This window comes from Stigmatopora argus, chromosome 9 (genome assembly GCF_051989625.1).
Source record: "Stigmatopora argus isolate UIUO_Sarg chromosome 9, RoL_Sarg_1.0, whole genome shotgun sequence".
Classification (NCBI taxonomy): Eukaryota; Metazoa; Chordata; class Actinopteri; order Syngnathiformes; family Syngnathidae; genus Stigmatopora; species Stigmatopora argus.
Window position 1 is genome coordinate 11,627,262 of NC_135395.1, and position 12,010 is coordinate 11,639,271.

Here is a 12,010-nt window from a genome sequence, read left to right on the forward strand (position 1 = left end):
TCACACACTGTATAATCATTCGCTGCCACCCTCCCACTTCAAATGGATTGGACGTCCATTAGTGACAAACTCATTTAAATTCACAACAGAGAATAGCTCGAATGCCAACTTGGTAAGTGTGACGTCCAATAAAAGTCAATGCAATGGCATTACAATTAAATTAATTTACCGGACTACAAATGGCATTTCTTTCATAGTTTGGCTTGGTTTGCAAATAATACTCAAGTGTGACTTTTTTTTCCCACCGACAGCCTGTTGTGTTGTTTTTGTTAGCTTATAGTCCTCAGAAAAATGCTTACTTATCTCTTTCTTTGATGTTTTTGTACATGATCACGAACAAAAATGATTTCCGTTAATTTCTGATTGATTGCTAAATCTAAACAGCATAGAGGTCAACATTTGTATGGCAAATGGACACATGGAAATACTGAGAAATGTTTTACAGAGTGTCCGGATGGCAGGGAGTTAGGCAGCGGGGTCCAATCAAAATTTGGGATAAAGTCCTCCTGCTGAGATTAGCTCAGAAGAGTGGAGAAAAACAGTAAAGCAAGATAAAGGTTTACCTGGGATGTTACTAAACAGGACTTGAATCTAATTTTCATTTTTTCACCAGTATCTCTACGTCTACGTAACCACTAACTAGTATGAGTAGTTTTGCAGCTGCGACAAATGAAAGTTCTTTCCCACTCCACATTGCGAATGTGTGCGTCATCCACATTTCTACTTTTTGGTGGAAACAAAACGTCCCGGGTGCTGCGAAAAAGGGGCGTCGGGCTTGTTATTTTTTTTTGCCTTTCAAGCTTTTGAATTTGAACCTCGCTCGTGCAGCAATGCGTGTCTGTCCACGGCGACAGAGACTGTGGGAATGGTAGCGAAAACGTCTCATTGAAGCCCGGGGAGGAGGCGCCCGAACGCGGGTGTGCGTACGAGCGGGTCAGAACACTCGGTGGGTTCAAAGGGCCCCCGAGCAGGCATTTAAAGGCTGACAAAAGAACTTGGCAGATCAGTAAGTGAAGCCCAATGTAGTACATTAGTGTCAGGACCCCCTCTGCGTCCCTCCCACTTCGCACTTTCATCTCTGACACGGACATATTGACTGAAAGGAAAGGAGGGGCGGCAAGGGAAAAGGGGGTTAAGGGGTGGGGGGGGTCCCATTCAACTCCCAAGGTGAGGCGATTCGGACAAGCCACCCAGAAACCTTTAAGGAAAAGCCACCGACGTGTGAAGCCCCAAACGGGACGGCCTTCTTCCTCTGATGTTGCCGGAATCAGCCTCACCCCATTAGCCCAACGCCCCCACCCCCTACCCACCCTGACTTCCCTTTTCACACCACCAGCCATGCGCTCCTGTGGGCTACTGAGCACCAGCGGCAGGGTCGGGACACCTCCGGGGTGCCTGAGAGAGGAGCCAGAGGGGGCACGCCGCTCGCCGGCTACCTTGCCGACCTTTCAACTATTACCTGAAGGAGAAGAGGTGGTGGTGGTCGGGGGGGCAGTGTTTCGGTAATTTGTCCTCCGTCACACGTTGTTTGCACGGAGTCATTAGGGCCCATTTAGGTTTCGCCCTTGAAGGGTGCGAGGGGACGCTAAGGGGGAGTGAAAAGTGAAAATTAAAAGCTTCACCCTAGACAAAATCTTATTGCTGGACGTGTGAAGTTTGTGACAGGCTTATACGTCTAGATGCTCCAATTCATTCTGAAACATCTGCTCAATAAAATTCGATACAACCCTTCAGATAGACTTTCCATCATTATGCGCAAATGCCTCGCTCTAAGGAATATGGTATTTTCATCAGTGGCCGTAGAAGAATCTGCCTGAAGCCCAAACCCATCTTTTCAAGTGCTTAGTCTCAACTCATTTTGCACCTGCTGCTAACAGCACGGGATGGTGTGAATACGCATTTTAGTGTTTGTGAATTAGGATGTTAGCGAAACCAGGCTCAAGAACGGCGTTCGTTGTCTGCTGTATCTTAGACGTCAAACCACATCACTACCTTGAGACAAAGCACAAATTAAAAGATGCATCCCAGTACCTTTTGATTGTGGTGGTAGACAGAAACCACTATTAAAATGTTTACTAGAGCTGAATGCGTCTACCTAAACGGCTAAGAGGTCTTTAGAAATTGGGGAAGAACTGATTCTGTTTGCTAATCAGGAGATTTTCACTAAACCATTTGGAGACACTGTCGTGAAAAGTGACTGTTAACCAATTTGCATTCAATGGGAGATGTTCCTAAAGTGAATAACCAAAGCAGCAGTAATTGCTTTAGCATTGCCTTCATGTGTATTAAATCAAGTCGCAGTCCAGTTAAGAATCAAGTTTGACTTCAAACATCCATTTTGACGACCACGCTAAACACTTTCCCTTCACTGAGATTGTTAAGACATTGCCTAATGCATAGAAGCAGCCAAAATGTGTCACACAGCAACAATTGTCCCACAGACATTTTTGGCGCCTATTTGACAGATACTGTAAATGTCACCACCCTTGGACGAGCAAACATCTCGTGTCTTGTTCTCGGATGGTCGTGAAACAATATTGCAATGACATAACAGGCCCCGGTGGATTGTTGGTGAATGTATTTGGCAATGGTGGCAAAAGAAATCACGCTCGATTCTGAAGTTGAAGTACTTATACGCCTAGGAAACCAGACGAAGGGGGAAAAAAAAGTAAAAATAGGAGTACTCTTATTTCCTCGGACAGTAAGAATTCAATATGCAGTATTCTTATTCGCAACTTACACAAAATAGTAGTTTTGTAACAAAGTGTTTCTACTTTGGACTTCCTCCCATTGTTTTTGGGGGGGAAGTAAAAATGACACAAGTGTCCGTGAACTGAGCAAGGCCCATAACTGTTTTTTGTTTTTCTGAGAGGTGTTAGCAAATGAGGGGTTGCGGCTTTTTTTTTGCGACGTGGCGTAAAATTGTTACGAGAGCCGAACAAGCCGGCAAAGAATCGTAGGCCTGGCTTTTAGAAAAAGTGCGATTATTTGACAAACTCTAAAAACAACACCTCGGTGCCCCGCTGTAGTATTCCTCCTCAATGGCTTGATGGATGGTGGTTTACAAGCCTCATTAACGGCACAAAGGCCCAGAGTCAATTAAAAATGGGCTGGAAAACAGCTTTGAAAAGGTGATGCCTCAGAATCAAAAGGATGCGGAAGCCCACCGAGCGTGTGACCCCAACACACCCTCGTAATTTGATGAGGACTTTGATTGTGAGTCGCCGCCTTCATGTTGTGGGCGAGAAGTACTAAGTGAGTGTTCAAAGCCGATGCCTGTCACGCTAATGTTCATCTGCTTATTGTGTGTCTGAGTGCCGTGTCATCAGGTGCAGCTGGGTCTGTTGGCGTTTGCCTGTGAAGGTAAAGGATTGGATTGCTTTCAACCTGGAAAGTCATTGCGTTTAACATCAAGAAGTTTTCATTAGCGCCAGCTCTAGCGAAAATACACTGTTATTCTTTCGGGTTTGACAATTCATCATCACATTATCTCGTGACCTGAGGACTCCCTGTATACCTTTTTAAAACAATCTTTCGATTCTTAGTGGGAGCATAACGATAACCCAGTAGCGGTCCGAGCTTATCACAACCGGGCCCACAATTGAAATATTATTTAGGAATATAGCCATATTTTACTCACCAAAAATCCTTTTTAACTGTACACAATATCCATCCTCCTTTCTTTCTTCATACTTTTCTATCGCCATCGAAGCTAATGCTGAAAGTCGAGCCTGTCCTGTCGTATTTCTGGCATAGTCCGTCTTGAAAATGGCTTTAAATCAACACAACAATATATTTGCTTGTGCAGCTAGCTCCAGATACAGTTTGGTAGCTAATCATAGTTGGTGAAAGCGATGACGTATCCATATGCCTGCGACAATACATTGTGGTGGTGCCAACTCAAAACCTGATTGGTTAAAGCAACAGTCTTAGCGACGCTTGTTTAATGCAGCAGAGCCCGCAGAACTGATTGTGAAGGCTTTGAGGCAGATTTCTGACCCTGGCAACAAATAATGGCTGAAATGTGATTGGTTAAATGCTTCAATATGAAAACACACATCTGGAAGCAGTGCAACCAGGGGGAAAAGCAATGAAAGGAAACTAACAGACAATTTGGAATTATTTAATAAGTATTGATAGACAAAATATAATATATGATTAAGATATTTCTTAGGCCAGCAGAGAAGGCCTTGATGCCCCTGACGGCCAGCCACTGCGATAACCTATTAGTATCCCACTATGTCGTCACCCCCCTATTTCACCACCTTATCGGTGTTCACGTCAATGAACGAAAATAAGGAGAAATGCCAGATCATTCAAAGGCCAAGGAGATGATCCGCGCTGTTGTAGTCTTGAGTATAAATCCCTAGGCTTCAAATTCTCTGTCTGATTAAAAAAATTCAAGACCAGGCCCCCTAAAGCGGCTTTGAGACGGCCGTTGTTGAACGTATAAACACAGTTCGAGATTTTTTTTTTAAACAGGTGATTAGGTTTTAATATGTGAAATTATGAAGGACCTGCAAGATGATGAGACCTGCCCTCCAACCAGGGCTTTGTAGCCTGAGAATGTAAAAGGAATGGTCAAGGCGCAGAATTGCGATAATGGTCAGAGGGGAAAAAAAAGCACTTGATGTGCGGCACTGCCATTGGACCTTTTGGGTTAAGAAAATGTTCCAGAGTGGTTGGAGTGGATTCCCCTCCTTGAGCCGCCTCTCCTGGCGTAAGCTAGCCCGAACCTGCACTTCCACTCATCCTAATCGCCGAGCCCAATCCATTCCCCTGTCTAGCACCTCTTCAGAGACCGCTCGCCCCCTTTGTTCTGACAATACACAAACGACCATTCAAATGGAGGGACTCTGTAATCAGTGAAATACTAGCCTGGGGCGTTTTAGAATAGGGGAAGAAGAAAAAAAAAAGAGAAGTGAAAGAAAAGAAACGCAAGGTAGAAAAAGAGAAAGAGGGAGAAAGAAAATCCATCCATGACCAGGAGACTAACTACCTGTCTGGCTTTTTTTTGCAGCAGATGTTATTTGGGAAAATGTGCCACTCCAGATGTACAATGTGAAGCTTGGCTGGTATCTCCAAATTCTCGGGGGGGAAAAAGACGAGATGCTTCAATAAAGCGCATTTCTTTGCCAAAATACGTACATCATTCAACATGTGGGAGGGTGCATTTTTGGCCGGAGGAAGAACAAATGTTATTTTTTAACTCGTTGAGTGCCTTTGATGTCCAATCCATTTGGGTTGGCAGCGAATGAACGAGCCCTCCCACGAGACCAGCGGTTAGAAAAGAGATCTTAAAAAGTAAATATTGCACAGCATAGGCATTTGAGTTCTTAGTACGCACCTTTATTAATGATGGCATTTTTTTTTGCTGTATCGATAACAATACAGTATCAGTGGAGTGATATTTTAGATGGGGAAAAAAGTAATATACAGCATGTCTGTCGTCTTTATTGTAACTGTATTTACGTATATGTACTTATTATGTCGACTAATTATTTATTTATTTATTACTTATTTATTGATTATTTATTATTATTTATTGATTATATATTTATGCACTTTATGGTGAAGCTGTAAATCTCATTACACTTATATAATCATGATGACTTAAAATCATGGCAGTAAACACTGCCAAGTGTAACAGAATTTAATTTCAGACAAACACCTTAAACTATTTGCATCGTCCCCCCCCTTCTTAATACTTTTCGAGTTCATACAGCAACATCATTAGTCCATGCTTGCATCTGAATGACGCCCATCTGCCCAATCTGACTAAATAGCAATTTGGAGTGTGTAAAAGTAAGCTTAATCAACTTAAGAGCATGGCTCCAATCAAGGGGGACCACATGCAACGAGCACAAGCTCTCCACAGAGCTCGGGGGCTTCAACTCATTACAGATTTCAGCTTTTTGAAGTTTGCGACTGACAAATTACCTTGTTGCGCCGGACTGCTCGGAGTGAGCTATGTCTTTCAAATATCTGGTAAAAGTAGCGCCCCGAGCGACTTTGGAAACTGAGACGAGACAAATATGCTTTTGCTTGAAGTGAAGCTGTGTTTTGGACGCTAGACCTAGATTTGAATGGAAATTAAATGGGAGTGCCTTCCAGGCGTAATAGACTAATCATCTTGTCTTGACAAAACCAGCACAACCAGTGTTTTGGTGCTTTATGAAAACAGTGAGTGATTTGCACTGAATAAACTGCAGGCTCTATAGTATGAGGCGTGTGACTAAATGTTCAGGCTGTTGTGGTTTTGGAATGAATGTCAGCTGAAAATGCACATCGTTGGAGTAAACGTGGACCAACCTTGTGAACTGATTCAAATTCATAGCACAAAGAGGATTGGACGACACGATTGGATGTCTGTCCTCTTCTTGGAAAGGGCGACAAGTGCTCTTTTTTTATGGCGGCCTGACGTAATTAATATGAGAATATAAGTTCACATTTTGGGTATTTTTATTCTTTCACGACCCCAACATAAATCTGTGGATTTTTGTTGTGGCTCACATGATGCTTGGCTTCAGATGGTGTTCGCATTTAGCATACTAACAAGTGATTAACAGTAACTTGCCAGTGAATGAACGTGTTTCATTACCATTGATGGCGATGGACGTCCGATCCATTTGAAGTGGGAGGGGCCGGCAGCATTCATTCGCTGCCAGCCCCGCCCAGATCAAACAAATTGAACGTTCATCGCCGTCAACGTCAGCCGATGAGTTAAGCACAACTGCTCATTTCTCAAAAATGAACATGACGCGCTGGCAGTTGTAACCTGCTTTTGCAGACTTGTTCGTAAAGACACGCACACCTCCTCCACTCCCCCCCCCCCCCCCCTTTCCACAACGTTGAGTCACCCTCAAAAAAGTTCTAAAGCAAGAGGTGGAAAAGCTGCAAGATTGTGCTGCGAGGAATGCGGCTCACATCTTTGCCATAGCAGGCGGCGAGGTAATGCGCTCGCTCGCATGTTGGCGCTTGTCGAAGTGAGCGTGCCTCCTTCTTCTGTATTAATAAGCAAGAGTGCGTCCCATTGCTGGGCTGTGTTTTACTGGGCTGGGATTTGTTTTTTCATACTTACGGGAAAATGGGATGAATAAGTCTCCCCGCGCACCCCCACAAAACCACCTATATACGCCCACATGTCGTTTCTCTGATGTTTCCCCAAATCTCGCACCCTGCTAAGCAATGGTATCCCCAATATTAGTAAATAACTTCAATGTTTGCAAGAGCACATTGTTTTAGTCTGATTTACAAAAAAATACTTTGGGTATTAGTGTTGTCAATAGAAATAATAATTTAAAAAAAAAAGACTAATCGCATTGTTGAAAAAAAATCTCAATCTTGGATGATACTTTTTCAGTAATTCCATAATAATAATAATAATAATTCCATGTTTCCCGGACTATAAGTCACACTTTTTTAATAGTTTGGCTGGGCCTGCGACTAATATTCAAGTGTGACTTATGTATTTTTTTTCTCTCTGAACACGATAGCCTGTTATGTTGTTTATTAGGGTTATAGTTATCTGAAGAAAAAAACTGCTCTGTTAACAGATGCCTATTTTTTTTCCATTTTACAATTGTTACTTTAACACATCTTTGTTCTTGGTTCCTGATTTTGAAAAAAAAATGGCCTCCTAAAAGCTTCACTTATCCTCAGGTGAGACTTATAGTCCCAAAAATACGCTATTGGGCAACAAACTGAGGAAAACATGGTTTTATTTTCGATCTGACAACTGTTTTTAGCTAAACTGGCCTCCGTTTTCAAACAAATAAATTATATTTGGATGAATAACATAAAGCTTAATGAACCATGTAGTTATATATGCTGCCTCATAATTGTCTACAGATGCAACAAGACAACAACAGCACAGCACTACAGGAAGGCCCTCAACTCCATTATGAGACGGCATTCTTGGCGCGTTCCAGTGAAATCTCTGCAAATCCTCCCAAAATATCTGTGAGTAATTTCATACGCTTATACTAATAATTGAAACATACGTGTCCTGCATCATTGTCAACATTAGGGTTAGTATAGCATAAACACAAGCTGCTGCCGACCACAGCTTTCACTACTTAGTGTATTGCATGCATTTTATGGGTGAAGTATTTAGTATTTTTGTCTTAAAATATTGAGGGAGTTACTTGGATGCAGTCTAAAACAGAAGAAAATGGCAGGCGATGGCAATGACAGCTTCCCTTCGCGCTAATGTAAACATACCAGCGTGATCACTTTTTTCCCCTCGGGGCAAAACTATTGTTCTGTTTTGAAAGCCTGTGTGAGAGCCTGAAATGTTTCCCCCCCCTTTCTCTCTCTTGCGAGTTTATTTTTGCTGGTATCCAGGTGATGTGCCTGCCTGTCACATCAAGCGCTGGCGGCCTTATTTCCTCCAAGCAAAGGTCAAAACAATCGACACGGGAGGGATGGGAAGGGAAGCTGGGAGGTTGTAGACCACAGTTGTTAGTTTCAAGTGTGACACTTCAAGCTTCGCCGTGCACAGGGCTGTAAATCGAGACAAAAGGATAGAAATGCAGTGTTTTTTTTTTTCCTTTGTAGATGGAAATACGTATCGTGGAGGTGTGCAGGGAAAATGACCTTTTTTAATCCATGTTTGCGCAGGTGTTCGAGGTTTTATGATGCTGAAAGTAGATTTGTCAATACAAAATAAAAATTAGGGCTGTCCTGAATCTGATCACGTGATTAGAAATCAGGTTGAATTATGACATTTTCAGCATTTTATACTACTTATTCATAATTGCTGCACTGTAACAAACTGCAGCTCAAAGAGGAAAATTTCCAACAAAACAATCATGAATATCACCACCAAAATCATAACTCCATTTAGCAAATTAGCTAAGTTTATTATGTAAAACCAAATATTATAATGCAATTTCTTTGCAATCTTATTTTCTGCTGCACAACTGGCTTGCAAAGAAAGGATTTGTCTTTTTTTTAACCCACTGTAGCAGTAATACCTTTTACACATGGCTAAATTGTTGGCATAGTTTACATCAAATTGAATCCGATTATTTTCCTCCCTAATATATTTCCGCGGTATCGAGACTCGCTAGGGACAGATCCTCTAAATTGAGTGACTCGGACTTGAATTCAAAAATTGGAGATGGTTACAACGCTACTAAAATTCCGAACAAATGGCTGTTGGGCCAGCGGCCCGTCCACTGTCTGGACAAATTCAAAGACAAAGACGTCACTGCCACTGGAGGCCGCCAAAGTGTAAATTTGGCAGTCAATTCAAAAAGGATAGGCTGCGGCACCCCCCTCTCCTCCCCACGCCTCACATCTGTGCTCCCCAGTTTGAAGGGCAAAAGCGGCGAGCTGCGTTCCAGTCTGCCGCGTCACCATAACAACACTTAGCAGCGTTACAGTACTGACCACACAATTATAATATGCTGGTGTGAACACATGTTGACAACACCTGTTGTTATGCAGCCAGTTTTTCCAAGACTAAATGCACAGATGTGTTTAAAAAAGAAAAAAGAAAGAAAGTGCATTAAACTTTAAGCAAACAACAAAAGGGATGTCGACTTTACGTATATTAATACTTTGCGGTCAGTGATCACTCTGTACAGTCGACAGCTATTCAAAAGTTTACACCTTTAACCCTCTAAAAAGTACGAGTACTTATATTACCATATTTTCCAGACTATATGTCACATTTTTTCATAGTTTGGCTGGGCCTGCGACTTATATATCTCTTTTTTTTCCACGCTGAGCCCCAACAACTTATGTTGTTTTTTTAGGCTATTGTTATCCAAAAAACTTAATATGTTACAAAACAGGTGCCTATTTTGTCTGCTGTTCCCGATTTTACAAATACTTTAACATATAATGTTTGTTCTCGGTTTCTGATAGATTTTTAAAAAGCAACTTACTCTAGTGCGACTTGATTGTTTTTTCCCTTTCATCATACATTCTTTGGCTAGTACAACTTATACCCGGGTGACTAAAAACGTTTTTACCTTCAACTTATTATATGCTTCGTTTAAAAAAAATTCCACTGCTTTGACACGAAAAATGGGAGTCTTAATAGGATGAACATTTTTAATGTACTAGGCGTCCAATTTATATACACCGACAGGCCGTGAGTGCTTATGTTTCAGTGTCATTAACGTCTAGCTCCGTCAATGGCAGCCAATGTGTTGAGAGGTAACGGTATAAAAATCGGACTTCTGGCATGTCACACATTCCTTTATGTTGAGAAATAACATCAGGCTGCTTTTAGGTATGAAAAGTGGAATTATAAAAATGCAGGCCAGGCCTTTGCGAGTGGAGGCATTCACATTCCCAAATGCTTTTGAAAAGTACAGCCTGGGCTTGGGTTGCATAATGCACACCTTGCATTCGTGGAAAAGTATGCCTGATCTTTTGAGTTCACGCGGACCCATCCAGGACATCTGAGGAGATGCATATGGACCGTGACGTTTTTTTGGAAGTAAATTGATCATAGTTGCTATAAGCTGTGCTAACAAAGGAGCTGGATGCATCCAATCGTCCAGTGGGCTCGCTTGGAGTCCCTACATTTCGTTTGATTGTGAGGTTCAGTCTAGTGCACGTGTCAAAGTGGCGGCCCGGGGGCTAAATCTGGCCCGCCGCATCATTTTGTGTGGCCCAGGAAAGTAAATCATGAGTGCTGACTTTCTGTTTTAGGATCAAATTAAAATGAAGAGTATAGATGTATATTAAATTTCCTGATTTTCCCCCTTTTAAATGAATAATTGTAATTTTTAATCCATTTTTTCTGTGTTTTTAGTTCAAAAATCATTTTGTAAAATCTAAAAATATATAAAAAAGCTAAAATAAACATTGTTTTAGATCTATAAAAACTGAATATTCAGGGCTTTTAATCCAGTACTTTTAATCCATTTATATAAAAAAAATCTAAATATATCTAAAATGGTCCGGCCCACATGAAATCAAGTTGACGTTAATGTGGCCCGCAAACCAACCCGAGTTTGACACCCTTGGTCTAGTGGGTCAAAGCTGTTTCCCCCTCGTCCTTTGAATTCTTGAAATTTTTCATACTAAAAATAATGTGGGCAAGTACTGGTTCAAGTAGCCATTGAGATTTCAAGCAAGTTCCAAGTGGAGAGCCTGAAATCATTAAAACAGAGACTAAAGACGGAATGAAATCTAATCAGGAATATGTGCTGAGAATTGCGAAGGATTACAACAATCAAATTATTATTTTTGGAGACACCCAAATGACTTTTTGACACATTTCAAGCACAAATTATGATATTTTTTTAACATTCCCAGAGCATTTAACTTATTGACTGCCATAGACGATGCTAGATGCCAAATCCATTTTGACTACGAGGGCAAATGATTGCTTGATTTAATTCTTAAATCTTAATAAACTCCATTTATATGGTGCCAATCGCACCCCAAAGGACAATATTTTACAGTTCCTATTTACCATCCAATTGCATTGTTAGTGTTGCCCGCAATGCATGCTTTGTCCACTGTAGTGACCAATGTCCCTGAAACAAATTCCAAACTCTTAATTGTGATTCAGGCATTACGTCACTGCGTGCCCCCTAGCCACGAGGAAGTGCTGCAGCTGCGGGATGACGCACAGCGTCGCCCGCCAAAACAGAGACGGATAGCCAAAGAGGCGCGTGGAAATCCACCCGCGGCATGCCTCCTTTTTTGTGGTTGACACACAATTCAGCCACAGAACCTAAATTAAGCAGTGGGTGCACCTTTGAGCTCGCTGATTTTAGATTCATGATGAATTCAATACAGGACAATCAATAACAGAGCATTGTTAGCGGGTTGACTTCCCTTTATTTTGACATACGACAGGTTAGTTAACAATAAAAGCTCTATTTTACATCCAACACTAGTAGATATTTCTGAAATGATCACAAATGTACAAAAAACTTGAGTCAAAGATTTTCAGTTGAATGTCTAAAATTGGTAGACTTACCCGAAACCTTATGACTTATTGAGTTGTCATTCAGAACATATCTACTGAACAATAAAT

At 41.6% G+C, this 12,010-nt stretch overlaps 1 long non-coding RNA gene across 1 annotated transcript in view; it reads left to right on the forward strand.

Annotated features, from left to right (window-relative positions):
- LOC144082003 (uncharacterized) overlaps nucleotides 1–7,964 on the forward strand; it is a 33,391-nt gene extending 25,427 nt beyond the window's left edge. Inside the window, exon 3 of the long non-coding RNA XR_013303106.1 lies at nucleotides 7,852–7,964. This is a non-coding gene — a long non-coding RNA (uncharacterized LOC144082003). The remainder of the gene's footprint in view (nucleotides 1–7,851) is intronic.
- Nucleotides 7,965–12,010: the final 4,046 nt, after the last annotated feature.